The sequence below is a fragment of the Lampris incognitus genome, chromosome 11, assembly GCF_029633865.1.
Source record: "Lampris incognitus isolate fLamInc1 chromosome 11, fLamInc1.hap2, whole genome shotgun sequence".
Lineage (NCBI taxonomy): Eukaryota > Metazoa > Chordata > Actinopteri > Lampriformes > Lampridae > Lampris > Lampris incognitus.
In genome coordinates, this window is record NC_079221.1 from 24,743,638 (window position 1) to 24,753,121 (window position 9,484).

Genomic DNA, 9,484 nt, shown 5'->3' on the forward strand with positions numbered 1-9,484 from the left:
AAAAATCAGACTTTTCATTTTGTACCTCAAGCCATCCTAGAGCCTTAGACATTTACTGCCGGGGTGAAATATTGGGAGAAGGATTGAGACATAAAGCCATCTGCTTTGATTATATTTCTGTCATTCTCTCCCCATTTTCATTCACCACAGAGCTAGAACTCAGACAGATGCCCCAGAGACAGAGAGACAGAGAGAGAGAGAGAGAGAGAGAGAGAGAGAGAGAGAGAGAGAGAGAGAGAGAGAGAGAGAGAGAGAGAGAGAGAGAGGCAGGAAGTGATATTATAGAGAGATGTGTTTATTTATCATGGTGTGAATAACTGCCGAAAAGCATGTCACCCCGAAAAAAAAATCATTTAACCTGTTCTGCGAGAGAGATGTGTGTACCGAGACAGAAAGTCCTTGACTCTCATGGTGAGATGCTTCAGATTTCCCTGTATTGCCAAGATAGAGCTCAGGGAAGCGGATGAATTCACACACTGCACCGCGACTGATCAAGTTAAAGGTGTCGCTGGCAGAAACCCTAACCCTTGTGGGTAGGAGTAAGTGGTAGAAAAAAAATCTACATATCATATCAGGCTGCAACAGAATCGCAAAAAAAAAAAACTCTTGACAGGAGTGACACCAGCACAGATAGGAAGAAGCATATCTAAAGCATACCCGAGGGTTCAAAATCCAAAAAACTTGGTGTTTTGACTGATACCATGTCGTGCAGCCTGCATCAGGATGACTGTCTTTAGGAAGGAAAAAGTTTGTAGATAAATTCACAGAGCTCCCGTTGCTTTCCCTTACCTCTAAGGAATATTATACAGCCATAGAATACGGTCTGTTGTCTACAGGCTGATTTCCTTTGAATGCACCCAATGCTCCCTGCACCTCAAGACTATTTAACACCTTGTGAGATATCAAAGTGAGGGATTCATTTGCTGTACTTCTGCACTGCAATCTGAGCATACAAAATGGATGCTTTTTTATACGAAAGTGGATCACTGTCATTATGGAACTGGAGTCTGTGTCTGTGATTGACAGTGCAGAAGAAAGAGCTCATTAACACTGGTGGGAGTTGGTGGCAGGGGGTAAACTGACCCCGTGTCATCATGGGGCAAGGGAAGGAGCGAAAGAGAAGGCTAACCGCGTCTGCGTGCATGTTTGCATGTGTGTTTGTGTTGGCGTGGGCAAGGCTGTTTGAGTGAGAAAGGGATGGAGTAAAAGAGAAGAAAAGGAAGGACACATACATGCACATGGAGAAGTAGAGAGAGCCTGTGGAGCAGGAGGCTGTTCAACAGATCAGAGTGTGAGTGGGAAGCGTGACATGTTCTCAGCCAATGGCAGCGTCAGCTCCTGGTAACAGAGGGACCCGACACGATTCTCTCCCTCCACCATGTCCTCTGCAGGTCTCTCTTTGTCCCACTTCCTCTCTCTCTCTCTCTCTCTCTCTCTCTCTCTCTCTCTCTCTCTCTCTCTCTCTCTCTCTGTTTGATTTCCACATTTCTGAAGAGATACAGCCTTCTGTCATCCATCGCTTGTTCTTGCCAGTGATGGCCTGTAGTGGGGTGTGACTTGTTTTGGGGGGCATGATTTCTACCAAGATGCCTTCCACAAAATATTGTAGCGAATTCAGGGGGCAACCGGGATGTGAACCCGGGTTGCACGGGCGACTATGTTAACCAGTCGACTAAAGGGTCCGACCCGTTAGCCAACCAGCTAGCGAGTGTACTCACTCATGCTCGTTACAATATAATACTTTTCTCGAAGACTTCCCATTTGTAGCCCCTCATTAAAGACCAGTCCTACACCTAAAAACACCCAACAGATCGATCTGCAGTGAATAGGGTCGAATCGTAGCGCTTTTTATGGATGCCGATTATTGGCAAAAATTTAAATTTCTTATTATATCTCGACAGTTATTGACAGTACTCGAAAGAAAATAATAAAATAAGACGTTTGACACCGAAATGGACAAAAAAATAAAATAAAATAAAAAAATCCGTCGTTCCTGTAAGGGGCAGGAAACTAAAACAACGACATCCAGTGACACGCGTGTTTGTTATGCGTATAACAGTTGCGCGTACACAGAGGCCGGTTGCTAACACATAGCTGTCTGCTAGCTACCTAGCAAGCCAGTCGTGATTGTTACAACAATGGAGCCGGATCCTGAGGAATAAAGTTAGTTTTCTCTTACTTGTGTGACATCCATCCGGTACAGCTAATTCGGCTCCGCTCAGAATCCCGCTGGTCTCAGGTGAAACGCTTTCTCTTCAATCAGCTGGTGTGTCCGGCGCGCGCATGTGTTTTCGGGGCGGGGCTTTGGAGGCATCCCAATGCTTTCTGATTGGGAAGGGCAGTGTCGAATTCGGTTTAAGGATTTGGAAATATTTCTAAGTTCTGCCCTAAATCAACGGCCGCCTATTGTTCCTTTAACTTTAGTATATCTGTGACAATGGCGCCATTTCCACTGTTCTGGGAAAAAAAATAAGTGCACGTCCACCGTGGAAACTGCCCAAATTGCCATCACATAAGATTCCCGCGGAAGGGATTTATTTACTTTGCACATTTACCAAGGTCTGTCAAAGAGCTACCCGAATCACACACACACGCACACACACGCACGCGCGCGCGCGCACACACACACACACACACGCACACACACACACACACCCCGAAAACGTTTAACATATGGTGAATTCTCCCTGCTAAACTTTGATGAGTACCTCGGCGTTCCAACCTTGGAGGGAGACATACATAGTCATCCATGAGATCACGGCAACAGATGGGCGAGACTTTCACTGCCTGAGAGAGAAGTTATTTATAATGTGTTTAAGAGAGAATATTCACAATAAAAAAAATGCCACCCCTGAAAGACACAATGGAAATATGGTGTGAAGCTATGAAAAAAAAACCCACCTCACAAAAATGTCTCCAAGAAGGGTAAAGTGTGCGATAAGAATGCTAATACTTGCAGTGGCTTAAAACAAACTTGCATGACCTCAGTGAAAGCTGAGCAGATTCACTGCCATCTGTTTGCCACTTTGACAATGATAGGAGCGGAGTATTTTAATATAGCAAAGGGGGCCAGGCAGCACGGTGACATCCAAATGAGAGGCAGTGTGACCGTGTCGGTTCGCATTACAGCGAGAGCGGAATAGCTGGTGTTATTTTATGTGCATGTGTGCAAGTGCATGTGTTTTGGGTGAGTATCTGTGCGTGCGTGCGTGCACGTGAAAATAAGAGAGAGCGCGAGAGAGACAGCGAGAAGGAGCAGGGAGAAAATAAGAAAACATGGACAAAACTGTGTGTGTGTGTGTGTGTGTCGGTGCACGCGCGTGCACGTGCAAAAGTGAAACGAAGAAATGCTCGTCCATCCGCAGGGGTGTGGGGAGGGAGGAGATGAAAGGGAGAGGGAAGCCGTCTCTCAGAATGGAAACGACAAACATCCTCTCACTGAAACGGCCCTCGATATCCACCGTTTCACATTTCATTAGGGAACATTTCACTTACATAAACAAGACAGCCGTTTCATGTCACTCTGAGGTATGTCACCTCCCGTCGTCAGGGGAGCGCGCGGGAGCGCAAAACTTTTGACTCCGCCCCTCAGGGCTCACATGCACCGTTATTATCTGCTATTACTATCTGTCTATTGTCTGACATACTGATGATTGCCACTTGTCTGTGAGTTTGTGTATGGTCTGGGTAGATTGCAGTGGCGGCTGGTACTAAACTTTTTTTGGGGGGGGGGCGCAATTGACCTTGGCGCAGCACACCTGACAGCTGCTTTAATGTCCACACAGTCACAGAGTTATTAAGAAGGACAACGTAGCCTATAGATTTGATCAGGGTTCGTAGACGGTGGATGACTGACAGTCAAGACGAGGCGTCGTGGTGGGTGTGAACATGATTGGCAGCCACGAGAATTGTCCAATCCCATTAGATCACAAAACATTAAAACAATACAAGTTTGCTGTGTTTGAGGGCTTACATGAGGTATCGTTTGGCCGGCGCCCCTCACCCAGGAAGTATATATAAAGTCATCCAAATACCATTTGGAACCAATATTTAATGGCTGCTGACAGAAGCTCACAAACTGAAACACAATTTTATTTCATAATTATATGCATTACACAACTAAATTATATTGAACAGGTTTAAGTAGATTTTAATCTCTCGATGTTTAAAGGGTGAACTGGGGTGGTTTGCAGCTGAGTGTGAAATGGCTGGGATGAGAGTCAGCACTTCCAAGTCTGAGGCCATGGTTCTCTACCGGAAAATGGTGGATTGCCCCCTCCGGGTTGGGGATGAGTTGTTGCCTCAAGTGAAGGTCTTCAAGTATCTCAGGGTCTTGTTCACGAGTGAGGGTAGGATGGAGTGGGAGATTGACAGGTGGATTGGTATGCGGACGTTGTACCGGACCATTGTGGTGAAGAGGGAGCTGCCCAGAGGGCAAAGCTCTCAATTTACCAGTCAATCTTCGTTCCAACCCTCGCCTATGGTCACGAGCTTTGGGTAATGACCGAAAAGGTGAGATCACGGATACAAGCAGCTGAAATGAGTTTCCTCCTTAGGGTGTCTGGGCTCAGCCTTAGAGATAGGGTGAGGAGCTCGGACATCCGGAGGGAGCTCGGAGTAGAGCCGCTGCTCCTTCGCGTCGAAAGGAGCCAATTGAGGTGGTTCGGGCATCTGATTAGGATGCCCCCTGGGTGCCTTCCTTTGGAGGTTTACCGGGCACGGCCAACTGGTAGGAGACCCCGGGGTAGACCCAGAACTCGCTGGAGGGACTACATGTCCCATTTGGCCTGGGAACGCCTTGGGATCCCCCAGGAGGAGCTGGAGGGCATTGCTGGGGAGAGGGACGCCATGCGAGCCCTACTTAGCTTGCTGCCACCACGACCCGACCCCGAAGAAGCGGCTGATGAATGAATGAATGAATGAATGAATGAATGTTTGAAGGGAGCTGTACTGACCAGCCGCCACTGGTAGATTGTAAAACTGAATTGCCCTTTTGGGATAAACAAAGTTGTCTGAATCTGAATCTCAATTAAAGGGATACCCTAACATGATGATGATGATGACGATGATGGCATTACAAAGTTAAACCGCCTATTTCTCTACGCAACAACAAACTTTAAGGGAGATTGGAATCAGAGTCAAAATGCTCTGTAGCCGATGAAGCCTTACCTAAAATTAAAAATAAAATAAAATATAAAGTATATAAATATCTACTACTACTACTTTCGGCTGCTCCCGTTAGGGGTCGCCACAGCGGATCATCCGTTTCCATTTCTTCCTGTCTTCTGCGTCTTCCTCTGTCACACCAGCCACCTGCATGTCTTCCCTCACCACATCCATAAACCTCCTCTTTGGCCTTCCTCTTCTCCTCTTCCCTGGCAGCTCCATATTCAGCATCCTTCTCCCAATATACTCAGCATCTCTCCTCCACACATGTCCAAGCCATCTCAATCTTGCCTCTCTTGCTTTGTCTCCAAACCGTCCAACCTGAGCGGTCCCTCTAATATAATCGTTCCTAATCCTGTCCTTCTTCGTTACTCCCAGTGAAAATCTTAGCATCTTCAACTCTGCCACCTCCAGCTCCGCCTCCTATCTTTTCGTCAGTGCCACTGTCTCCAAACCATATAACATAGCTGGTCTCACAACCATCTTGTAAACTTTCCCTTTAACTCTTGCTGGTACCCTTCTGTCGCAAATCACTCCTGACACACTTCTCCACCCACTCCACCCTGCCTGCACTCTCTTTTTCACCTCTCTACTGCACTCCCCGTTACTTTGAACGGTTGACCCCAAGTATTTAAACTCAAATGCCTTTGTCACCTCCACTCCTTGCATCCTGACCATTCAACTGTTCTCTCTCTCATTCACGCATAGGTATGCCGTCTTGCTCCTACTGACTTTTTTTCCTCTTTTCTCCAGTGCATACCTCCACCTCTCCAGGCTCTCCTCAACCTGCACCCTACTCTCACTACAGATCACAATGTCATCTGCCAACATCATCGTCCATGGAGACTCCTGCCTGATCTTGTCCGTCAACCTGTCCATCACCATTGCAAACAAGAAAGGGCTCAGAGCCAATCCTTGATGTAATCCGACCTCCACCTTGAACCCATCTGTCATTCCAACCGCACACCTCACCATTGTCACACTTCCCTCATACATATCCTGCACCACTCCTACATACTTCTCTGCAACTCCTGACTTCCTCATACAATACCACACCTCCTCTCTCGGCACTCTGTCATAAGCTTTCTCTAAATCTACAAAGACACAATGCAACTCTTTCTGGCCTTCTCTATACTTCTCAATCAACATTCTCAAAGCAAACATCGCATCTGTGGTGCTCTTTCGTGGCATGAAACCATACTGCTGCTCGCTAATCGTCACCTCTCCTCTTAACCTAGCTTCTATTACTCTTTCCCAAATCTTCATGCTGTGGCTGATCAACTTTATACCTCTGTAGTTGATACAGTTCTGCACATCGCCCTTGTTCTTGAAAATCGGTACCAGTATACTTCTTCTCCACTCCTCAGGCATCCTCTCACTTTCCAGGATTGTGTTAAACAATCTAGTTAAAAACTCCACTGCCATCTCTCCTAAACATCTCCATGCACCACAGGTATGTCATCAGGACCAACTGTCTTTCCACTCTTCATCCTCTTCATAGCTGCCCTCACTTCCTCCTTGTTAATCCACTGAACTTCCTGATTCACTATCCCTACATCATCCAACCTTCTCTCTCTCTCATTTTCTTCATTCATCAGCCCCTCAAAGTATTCCTTCCACCTTCTTAGCACACTCCCCTCGCTTGTCAGCACATTTCCATCTATATCCTTGATCGCCCTAACTTGCTGCACATCCTTTGCAGCTTGGTCCCTCTGTCTAGCCAATCGGTACAAGTCCTTTTCTCCTTCTTAGTGTCTAACCTGTCATACAACTCACCATACGCCTTTTCCTTTGCCTTTGCCACCTCTCTCTTTGCTTTACGCTGCATCTCCTTGTACTCCTGTCTACTTTCTTCATCTCTCTTACTATCCCACTTCTTCTTTGCCAACCTTTTCCTCTGTATAATTTGCTGTACTTCCTCATTCCACCACCAAATCTCCTTGTCTTCCTTCCTCTGTCCTGATGACACACCAAGTACCTTCCTATCTGTCTCCCTCACTATTTCTGCAGTGGTTGTCCAGCCATCTGGCAACTCTTCACTACCACCCAGTGCCTGTCTTAACTCCTGCCTGAACTCCACACAACAGTCTTCCTTCTTCAACTTCCACCATTTGATCTTCGGCTGTGTCTTCACTCGCTTCCTCTTCTTGGTCTCCAAAGTCATCCTACAGACCACCATCCTATGCTGCCTAGCTACGTTCTCCCCTGTCACCACCTTGCAGTCTCCAATCCCTTTTAGATGGCGCCTTCTACATAAGATATAGTCCACCTGTGTGCACTTTCCTCCACTCTTGTACGTCACCCTGTGTTCCTCCCTCTTCTTGAAATATGTATTCACCACAGCTATTTCCATCCTTTTCGCAAAATCGACCACCATCTGTCCTTCCACATTTCTCTTCTTGACTCCATACCTTCCCATCACCTCCTCATCACCTCTGTTCCCTTCACCAACATGTCCATTGAAGTCCGCTCCAATCACCACTCTGTCCTCCTTGGGTACCCTCTCCACCATGTCATCCAACTCACTCCAGAATTCTTCTTTTTCATCCATCTCACACCCAACTTGCGGGGCATATGGGCTGATAACATTCAGCAATAAACCTTCAATTTCCAGCTTCATACTCATCACTCTGCCTGACACTCTCTTCACCTCCAGCACGCTCTTGACATACTCTTCCTTCAGAATTACCCCTACCCCATTTCTCCTCCCATTCACACCATGGTAAAAGAGTTTGAACCCACCTCCGATACTCCTGGCCTTACTCCCCTTCCACCTGGTCTCTTGCACACACAGTATGCCTACCTTTCTTCTTTCCATCATGTCAGCCAGCTCTCTCCCTTTACCAGTCATAGTGCCAACATTCAAAGTTCCAACTCTCACCTCCACATGTCTACCCTTCCTCCTCTCTAGCTGCCTCTGGACATGCTTTCCCCCTCTCCTTCTCATTCGCCCAAAAGTAGCATAGTTTCCACCGACACCCTGCTGGTTAACAGTACCGGTGGCGGTCGTTGGTAACCCGGGCCTCGACCGATCCGGTATGTAAGTCTTATTTATGATCCGCATATTTGATTTGGCAAAGATTTTACGCCGGATGCCCTTCCTGACGCAACCCTCCCCATTTGTCCGGGCTTGGGACCGGCGCTAAGGATGCACTGGCTTGTGCATCCTCAGTGGCTGGGTTATAAAGTATATAAAATTAAAAATAAAACTAAGTAAAATTAAAACTAAAATTACGTAAAATTAAGAAAATCTAAATTGTCTTTCAATGATATTTTTCATTCATTATTTCATTTTATTTTATTCGTATCTTTTCATAGCTTTTTTTGATTTCCTTCAATCAAAATGCCAGTCTAACTTCTTTATCTCACTGTTAGAGACACACTGGCCAGAAAAGCTATCTTCACCTATTGCAATTAGCCATGAATGGCTGGGCAACATCCTGCATTAAGAGTACAACAGTCGACTGGCAAATCAATTAAACTATGATGCACAGTTAGCAGTAACAAGGGTTTAAACGATGTTCATTCTGTCCATCCAATATTCATGTAGTCTGTTCAGTATGTGTTTAATCGTAGCATATTCATTTTCCAGCTCGAATCACATTGGTAAAATTAAGCTTCTCTTAGAAAATGTATGCTTGACAGTCTTCATGGATAGTTGCTAATATAATAGAATTAATTATGGCAGTATGTTGATAATCTGGCTTTGCTTTACTTACATAAATAAGTATGATCCCCCACCTAACAGGAGCAAAACAATGAGCGACATCAACACCAATAAACCCTAGATAAGGCTAGAGATGTTTAAAGTATATTTCAATAACCAAACACACACAAAAAAAAAGTCTTTAAACTGAACTTTGCTCAGTTCAATCACATCAAGATGTACTTATGTATCAAGCACACGGGTCAGTCACTGAGGGGGTGGTTATGAATATTGTACAGCAATATAAGTCTGATAAGCATACCAAACCATCTTTATTATTCCAGGCAGTGGAAGATTAATAAGGTGATGAGTTTCAACTGTAATTGACCCAGTTAATGAGACCCTTGTTTTGTGGTTTCCTCCCCCCATAACCGCCTGTGAGGGTACTCAAAACAAGTGCCAAAAAACTCCCATCTCTGTTGAACAAAATTGGCTTATTAATTCCAATTATACTGATCATTGAACACTCAAATGAAAAATGAAGACGTTTCAACTTGACTAATTGGCCCCAGGAGTGAGTGTTTGTGTGTGTGCAAGTGCATGCATGTGCACATTTTCTTGTGAATGTGTGTGTGTGTGAATGTGTGTGTGTGTGTGTGTGTGTGTGTGTGT